Source organism: Tachysurus fulvidraco, chromosome 24, assembly GCF_022655615.1.
Source record: "Tachysurus fulvidraco isolate hzauxx_2018 chromosome 24, HZAU_PFXX_2.0, whole genome shotgun sequence".
NCBI lineage: Eukaryota > Metazoa > Chordata > Actinopteri > Siluriformes > Bagridae > Tachysurus > Tachysurus fulvidraco.
Genome location: NC_062541.1, coordinates 8,269,305 through 8,279,695, shown reverse-complemented (window position 1 = coordinate 8,279,695; position 10,391 = coordinate 8,269,305).

Sequence of the window (10,391 nt, the reverse complement as noted above, 5' to 3'; positions counted from 1 at the left end):
AGAAGGGGGGGGGTTGAGTGCTCTGTGTTTATTTGCTCTGTGAGCCGTGGTTTGTGTGTGTGTGTGTGTGTGTGTGTGTGTGTGTGTGTGTGTGTGTGTGTGTGTGTGTGTGTGTGTGTGTGTTATAGCATATATTCAGCTCTTTGTGGGTACCTCAGTGCCTCCATGACAACCATAATATATACTAATATGTTATGTGAGCTCAACTGGCTTTGTTCAGTAATGAAAATGCTTTATTATTTGAAATGTTATTAATTAAAAACATTACTTTTAATTAATATTTTAACATTTTAATTATATACAATTCTTTAGTGTCAGTAATACACTGAAGCAAAGTCAATATTTGCATGGATAGTAATACAAGTCTTTATGAGTGTGTGTGGTTTAGAGTGTTTGTTTATCTAGAGGCTGTGGTGGGATGTGGAGGCTAAAGTGCATCAGCTAGTTTAGAGTAGACTGAGGTGTGAGACTTGAGACTAGTGATGATAGGCGTGTGTGTGGTGTGTGTGTGTGTGTGTGTGTGTGTGTGTGTGTGTGTGTGTGTGTGTGTGTGTGTGTGTGTGTGTGTGTCTGTGTCTGTGTCTGAGTCAGGGTTGTGACTAAGTAGTAACACAATACCATACAATGGTGCATGTCTGGACAAAAACCTTCATTTAATGGTGTTAGTAATGCAGAATTTGGATGTGCTGTGGACAAATATAAGGATAAAACAAATTAAACAGATGAAGCATATGATATTCCATAAAATGACAAGTTGCTTTTGTTGTTGTTTGTTTTATTAACTTAAAGAAAGAGACAATATAAGTTACAATAAAAAAAAAAAATCTTTGCTCTGCTCATGCACACATTCCAGCATTCTCTCTGTCAGAGTGCTCACTCTCCGCTCTCACACTGCTTCACATCTGTTTTTATTACCAATCCAACACGCAGACTACTTGGATACACACTAGGACACTCACTCTCATTCCTTGTTAGTCCATGTAGGCAAAATGTCAAGAAATGTAGTAACCCATTTCTTCTGCACAGTTCCTCCTGCTCCTGCTGTCCTCCATTCTATTTTGTTCCATCTACTCTCTCCTTTTTTGCATTCCCCTGTTTTGCTCTAACCTACTCATTTACTTCCTACTAGTTTCTTCAAGTGATAAACTTCCTCCTGCTCTTATCATCTCAAGACTTCCAGCTGTCTTGCAGTGATCTCCTTCCTCCTACCCTTTTCCATTGATCTACATCGTTTTGCTTCCTCTCACTCTTCTCTCCTATCTCCAGCTATCTTTCAGACTGTGCTCTTCCACTGATGTCTTTTATCCTGCTGGTCTCTTCTTCTCTTTCTGACTTCTTTTCCTCCCATCTCCTTCCAGTCCCATTCCTATTCATGTTCCCTGGATCTTTCTCCTGTTCCCTTCTATCAATCTCCTTCTTCCTGGTTCTTTTTCTGTGGTCCACTGATCTTCCTACTGTTTGCTAGAGTTCCTCTCCCCTGCTCTCTTCCTTCACTCTCCTCTCTCCAGGTCTCCTTCTTTGTTAACTATCCTCCTGCAATACTTCTTTCCTCTGCTTTCCTTCCCACTACTCTACAAGTTACAATCCCAGTTAAGCTCCATCACTCAAAAGCTTCTTTAGGAAACCAAACATGGTTATTCGGTGCCATCAATGAAGGATCTTTTCCTATTTTTATCCACTCTATACAGCTCTCAAAACTCAAAAAACATGATTAAATGCTTTTTCCTTTTTCTATGAAGTGAAGATAAGCTGGTTTACCAAACATCTCATCAGACAAAAGAACAATTCTTTCATACTGAACTTAACAATGGCATTGTTGTGCTTCAGAAATGATAATGCAGTCACTTTGAGATTTCAGTTCCAGCTGTCTCTGGAAAATCATCCAGTATGCCAATTTTTGTTGGTTCCTGTTTAAGCAAGTTCTTGTTTTTGAACATGGCATGCAAAATGTACGTATTGGACCCTTAAAACTTCCAGAACCATGTTGAAAGCAGTGCGAAACAGTATATATGTGTTGGTTAATTAAGAAATGTCTGTTAGAATGTGTGGAAAAGGCAATACACATGGCTTTCCAGGCATTCATTGGAACAGTGTATTCTGTATTGTATATGGGATACAACAGAGAAAATGTGTAACCGATAAAGAATGGGAAGAAAATATGTGTGGGGTGATGTGTGTCATATCTGCGCTCCTTCGACTCTCCTCTATTGCTCTCTTGGTTGTCTTCTCCTGGCTACTGCAGTTGCTAAGCGTCAGGTATAGAGTGTCACGATGGTGTGCACACAGGATGTGGCAGGCCATATGAGCGCGCCTGCCGGAGTTGACACAGTAAACCAATCCCTGTGAGCCGCTGTGCCTAGGGGCTTGTGGGACTGATGGGGGAAGTAGCTGACAGACACACACACACTCACACACGTGCTGCACTGACACACACACAAGCGTGAACACACACCCACGCACTGAATGCTGGTGGTGGGAGGGAGAGCGCTGGCTGAGCGACACTCACACGGAGATTGGGTTACAGCTGAATTAGATCAGAGCTGTGGGAACCGGCACCTCGTCAGGCGCACACACACACATAGGCACACGTGTGCACACATGGCTACACACACGGCTGTGCTGTGTACATAAACACACACTGACAGATTGCAGACACTCAGTCAAACGCACACACCTCACACATAGCTACAGGCATGAAGACTCTGTGTGTGTGTGTGTGTGTGTGTGTGTGTGTGTGTGTGTGTGTGTGTGTGTGTGTGTGTGTGTGTGTGTGTGTGTGTGTGTGTGAAAATTGGTAAAAGCATGTATGAAGAGTATTTGGAGGTGTTTATTAGATAACTAACTGGAGATTATCCCTTAAACAACTAAACAATAATATAAGAATGAGCTGAATTGAAAATACAGGAAAATACCTGCATTTAAGTTCCACTCAGCTCCTGAGGTTTTCACACATAAATGTCAAAAGTTTCCAGGAGGAACAAAATGTTCAAGACTGATCTGTGTGAACAAAACCGGTGTGTGTGAGGCTGGCCAAGCATACAATTCCCAACTGAGCACTGTCTCGTCCATCCAGTGTAGGACAGAAGTGTCTAGGCAATACTCTGTTTCCCTTCTTTGCTTGTTTCACATACTGAATCTGGCAGTTTCAGCTCTGATCTCACACAGCTGAACGCAGAAAGCTGTAGATCCTGTCCAAACTCTTAGCAGCACAACCTGTCCTCCTGCTAAAGAGTCCAATAAAGCTCTGGTATAACACATCTGGCAAGTTATTAAACACTGTGAGAAGAAATCATTTTAAAGCCTACATACACACAGTTTCCTATGCTTTACATAACTACTATATAATAATATATGTTTGTCCATTTTTAGTTTATTTATTCTATAAAAATCTATTTTATTAGATTTAAAATTGTGCTCAAAAGTTTGCATACCCTGAAAGAAATTATTAAACATTGCCATTTATTTGCAAAATATGACTGTTAATGCAAAAGATTTTTTTTTCTTATTTAAGGACACTGGTCACGTGAAGTCATTAATTATCACATTGTTGTTTGACTCTTTTTTAAAACCCAATGATAACTGAAATCACCTAAACAACCCTGATCAAAAATGTACATATCCTTGAATGTTGGGTCACATTATAAACACACAGGTCAACACATTGAGGTTTAAATGGCTATTAAAGGGAGGTTTCCACACCTGTGACTCATTATAATTGTAATTAGTGTCTGTGCATAAATAGTCAGTGAGTTTCTCAGCTCATAATGTGATGCACTGACTTGACTGGATAATGGACCTGCATAATAAGGTAGTAACATCTACAGCAGGAAAAGGATATATAAAGACATCTCAACACTTCAAAATGCCAATCATTTATGCTCAAACTCTGATAAGGATGTGAAAAATAAAAGGTTCTATTGATACTAAGCCATGATACTAATACTATTGATTTCTTGGTCCCATAGACCGAGAAAGATTTCACTCACTACTGCCGAAAGAATTGTTCAGGACACAAAGAAATACCCACAAACAACTTCGAGAGAAATACATGCTGCTCTGGAAAAAAATGGTGTTGTCGTTTAAAGGAGCGCAGTAAGGAGGTACTTGAACACAAATGCCCTGCATGGTCGAGTTGCCAGGAGAAAGCCTTTACTGCGCCTTTGCCATATAAAGGCCCCCCTTCAGTACGCCAGACAGCACCTACACAAACCTCACATCTTCTGGAGCAGAGTCATTTGGACACTATGTTTACAGATGAGTCATCAAGGCCTACGGTGAAATTTACACCATCCCCACTGTAAAGCATGGTGGTGGATCTCTTATGTTTGGGGGCTGTTTGAGCTCCAGTGGCACAGAGAAGTTAGAAAAAATTGATCAGAAAATACTGGAAGATAATTTGCATTCTACAGCACGAAAGCTGCAGGTGGGATGCTGGCACATGACAATGATCCAAAGCACAAGGCAAGATTGACCCTTCAATGGCTACAGCAGAAAAAGGTGAAGGTTCTGGAGGCCATCACAGTCTCCTGACCTCAATATCATTGAGTCACTTTGGGGAGATCTCGAACGTGCAGTTTGTGCAAGAACAACCAAAAAATTTACAGGAACTGCCAATAAGACTGGGCAGCTATACCACCTGAGAGAGTTCATACACAATTATTACAAAAGACTGCATGCCATCATTGATGCTAAAGGGGTGAATACACAATATTACAATATTTAGAACTAAACGTATGCAAACTTTTAAACAGGGATTATTTCCTTATTTTTTTTTCTTATGTTTTGCTTGATTGTGCCATTGTGTTATGCCTTACATATTAACTTGAGTCCTAAGAAATAAAATAAATCTGTTTTCCCTTTTCACTTTTCTTCAAAAACAAAAAAAGGAACATGTTGCAAATTCTCCCAAAGTATGCAAACTTTTGAGCACAACTGTATGCCTATGCATTATTGCATTTGTTGCTATAAATATGTTAGAACTTATATAGTGCTTTTACTTATATAAAAGATTCTGTTTTTAGAATTCCTGTAAGTCTTAAATTAGAATGGATTAAAAATAATTATCTTATATCTAATTATCTAATAATAATCTTTCAAAACAGCAAAAATAGTATTGGTTGATTTATTCATTCAGACATGTTTATTGTTTGACATTTGATGTTGAAATGTAACATTTGATAAAAGAATAATTTGCACTTAAAAGCTTATGTTCATTTGTATGATGATGACGATGATACATTAAAAAAAGGATGTATTTTCTGCAGTAAATGTTACTATAGTTTTGTTTGTTTTCATTAAATACATTCCTGACTAAGGAAATGAGCAAAACCTCTTATGGTACATATCTCTAAACTGTCATTACCTGCCCAGTCAGTCCACCTGCCTCTAAGGTAATGGGATACTATGAGGCCCAATTAACACACACACACTCACACAAGCAACTCCATAATGCACTCAATATGAAGCACGTCCTCTGTCTGACCCTGTGGTTCCGGGGACACCATACCATCACAGAGCAACAGGAGGCACAAAGAGGAGAGAAAATGAGTGCAGCCATTCACGAGTGGCTCTGAATGAGCAGCCGTCACATTCCCCATCAGCAGCTGCAGCTGTGACCACACCATTACCTGCTGTCCTTTAATGGGCCAAGCCACAGTTTGGATTGAAATACAGCCTCGCACAATAGTGTAGAGAGAGGGAGAGGGAGAGCACAAACAGTGACGGTACTCGCCGGATCCGGTTTCAGGGTGCTGGAGGTCCGGACGCAGGCTCCGAGCATGGGAACAGAGAGCAGAGAGAGTCCTGTGTCAACAAGGAACAGTGGTCGGCCACAATGGGGCCAACTCCACACAACAGCACTGACAGACACCCACACAAAGCAAAGCCCTCCATTCTCACACAGCTAAGAGAATGGGCCAGTGTGTGGGTGCCTGGGGGCATGTTTGAACAGCACTCACTCACTCACTCACACGCACACACACACACACACACACACACACACACACACACACACAGCACCCATGCACACTCTCACTCAGACAGCACAGTATATAAACAAATACGCTGTACACACACACACACACACACACACACACAGCACCCATGTGCACTCTCACTCAGACAGCACAGTATATAAACAAATACGCTGTACACACAAACACACACACACATACACACTCACACACACAGCACCCATGCACACTCTCACTCAGACAGCACAGTATATAAGCAAATACGCTGTACACACAAACACACACACACATACACACTCACACACACAGCACCCATGCACACTCTCACTCAGACAGCACAGTATATAAACACACACACACACACACACACACACACCACCCATGCACACTCTCACTCAGACAGCACAGTATATAAACACACACACACACACACACACACACACCACCCATGCACACTCACACTCAGACAGCACAGTATATAAACGCACAAACACACACACATACACACACACACAGCACCCATGCACACTCTCACTCAGACAGCACAGTATATAAACAAATACGCTGTACACACACACACACACACACACACACACACACACACACACACACACACACACACACACACACTCACACAGCACCCATGCACACTCTCACTCAGACAGCACAGTATATAAACAAATACGCTGTACACACACACACACACACACACACACACACACACACACACACACAGCACCCATGCACACTCTCACTCAGACCGCACAGTATATAAACAAATACACTGTATACATACACACTCACACACACACACACAGCGCCCATGCACACTCTCACTCAGACAGCACAGTATATAAACAAATACGTTGTACACACAAACATACACACTCACACTCACACTCACACACACACACACACACACACACACACACACACAGTAGCACCCATGCACACTCCCACACACTCTCTGACAGCACAGTATATAAACAAACATGTTGTGCACACACACACACACACACACACACACACACACACACACACACACACACACACACACAGTAGCACCCATGCACACTCCCACACACTGTCTGACAGCACAGTATATAAACAAACATACACACATACAGTTAGAGCCCTCTGAAGATCAGACAAATGAACACAGACCACTACAAGCCAAACACATGCACTTTAAGATATGGTAGCCTGGTGGTTAAGGTGTTGGATTGCTGATTGGAGGGTCATGAGTTAAAATCCCAGGTCCATCAAGCTGTCACTGCTGGGCCCCTGAGCAAGGCCCTTAATCCTCAGTTGTATAAATTGAAATAAAATGTAAGTCACTCTGGATGCGGGTGTCTGCTAAATGCCAGAAATGTCAAATTTACAATACAGTGATTGCATTCTGCAGTTTACAACTGAAGATATGATTATTTGTTATGAATACAAATATGATATTTTTTAATATCACATGGTTACACAGTGCTTTTAAGAATCCCAACATAGTATAATAGTATGAACCAGAACAAATCATAATGCACTTCCTCTGATTTTAGACGTTTTTGATGTGAATGAGAGATAAGATGTGCTCAGACTTAAATATCACTAAAAAATGATGGGCTGCCACCTGGTGTCTGATTCTGTAATTACGCCACCAATCACTGTGTAATTGACAATCTCTGTGCTCCAGCTGAATCTAGTTCAAGTCTCACAGACTGACAATGTGAAGACCAGGCTAAGGAAAACATGTTCAAACCTCTCCTTATCTGCATGGCAAAAAAATAAATAAAACTGCCTGCTTAGCCTGCCAAACTGAAGAAAGTCAACATTGATGCAGAAAGCTCTATAAAATTCTACTTCTAAATTGAACTTACATTTAACACACTAACTTAGAGAGAGAGAGAGAGAGAGAGAGAGAGAGAGAGAGAGAGTTCCTGCTTCACCTCCTATGTTCCTGTGATAGGCCTTAAAACACATCTTGATGTTTTTAATTGATAAATTAACAAATATCAATGGCTACAGACAAAGTGTAGTCCAATTTCATCTAATGCACTTATTCAGAGTAAATTTTATGAAAGATTTCTGCCTGAAAATAGCCTGGTTTTGGTAGACTAGTTGGAGAGTCTCTGAAAATGCTATTACAAGACACCGTTTTTAAAACAGTGATGCTGAATTGGTTCCATTTGAATTCCAGTAAATTTCCAGAACCTTTCCATGGGAACTTCATCTGAGAAATTTTGGAAATATTCCAAGTTGGAAACTTACTGGGAATTTATGGGAACTAATTAGAAATTTGGGGAAATGTATGTAAACTGTATCATATACAAATGTAAATTTTGTTTGGACATAAGGTGACATGCATGCAATCTAATACAGATTTAAAAAAAGACATTTTGACAACACTTTTTGGTGACATTTTGTATGCTCTGATGAAAAGTTTGTGCCATTCAAAAGGGACTTGAATGGTCATAAGGAAGAATTAAAGACTCTCTTTCTCATAGCATGCAGCCAACGAGGTATTTGCTTTATTTTCTGTATTATATGTCTGTAAAATGTCACAACACAGTATGCATTGTTTGCATATGATTTCACTTTTTGTCAAGTTAATGTGATTACTTTATTTTGTTGTTAATATTGTTTAGTTTTCATGGTGGATTTGGAGACCGGTCTTCAAATAAATCAGTATTAGGAGAACCGCTTGTGTCTGTGTGCTTGGAGGGAGTTACAGACTGAGGTGAAATGTATCCACACATGATGGTGTGCATGACCTATAGAATTCTATAGAATAAGATTAGAAAAACACTTATGCAATGCAACGCACAGAAATATAAATAATTAGACGAACAATTGAAATATTTTGGAACTTGATGCAAATGAATAGAAATAGGCTAGATGAATAAAAACTCATCAATCAGCATGCTTGCTAAAACAAACTATAACCTAGTATATACTTTTGACCAGTATTGTATTTCTGTAAAATAACTGGAAAAAAAATGGATATCAGAGAGGACAGAAGAAAGAGCAGAACAGCTTGAGTTAGCTAGCAGCATAAATTGACAATGATATGGTGCTAGCTTACATTTAGCATATCTGATTTACTGCCTGGCTAGCTACTGTATAAACACCTTTTGGGTTTTTGCTAAATACCATAGGGAGAGAGAGAGAGGTAGGGAGGGAGAGAGAGAGAGAGGGAGGGAGGGAGAGAGAGGGAGGGAGGGAGAGAGAGAGAGAGAGAGAGAGAGAGAGAGAGAGAGAGAGAGAGAGAGAGAGAGAGAGAGAGAAATTTGAAATCATTTGGAAAGAATTTTTTTTTCCCATGGAAAGCTGCAACCTTAGTGCTACATCAGTTATAATATTATCATTCAGATTAATATTAGCATACAGATACAAAAATATACAGAACAAAAATATATGATATACTTAATATAATTCATCATCATCATAATCATCATCATCATTATCATCAATAATGAAAAAATAAAGTATTTTAATTCAGAAATACTTGCAATTCTGTATTCTTGGCGCTAGATGGCGCACAACTGATAGACACGCCGTAGAATGTAAGGAGTTAATATCTCACATTTAAATCATTACATTGTGCAATTTTTTAAATCGACGCTAGATGGCAGCACGTGATGTATTTTTGGCATAGTCATATAAAAATGATGACATTGAAGGTTGAGCCCAGAATTTAGATCATGATTAAGATTTATATACAGAAATGCTATCAGGGTTTGCAACATCTAGCTGTACAAAATAGCCAATACCTTTAAAATAAGGCATATAAGGTGCTTTATGTATTCAGGGTTATATATATTTTCCTCTGCAGCTTCTAGTTCACAGTTGATGGTGTTTAAAGGTAAATGATTAAAGCTACAGTGCATTGGGTAGTATAGATATATTTTATATTAAAATAAAGGAACATTTTTGCAAGTCCCCTGTAATAGTAATTTACAGTCCGTGTACTGTACATGTATTGTATCAAATGTTATCACTTAGCAATTGTACAGTGTGTGTGTGAGAGAGAGAGAGAGAGAGAGAGAGAGAGAGAGAGAGTCTCTCTCAAAATACTTTTCAGTCATTTTGTTCATGCTATGTGTAAGGAGATTCAATGCATCCTAATTAAATGATATCTCATATGGCTGGCAATAAGTAGCTGAGGGGTAATAGAGGGATGCCAGAGCGGTCAGCCAGTTCTTGTTGCAAATACCACAAAGTTGCTAGTGCCTGTAAAAGTGTGGCCTACACAGACTGCTCAATTTCAATGAATGTTTCTTCAATCTCAATGTTTGCTTCATTTTGGCTATTATGATTTGAAATCATAGGCCAGTCATGATCCTTAGCTGAACATGCCATTTTCTCCCACAGTAGCAGAAAGTTCTGTGATATTTTCGATGTTTTTCAACACCATTTTATTTTACAGTT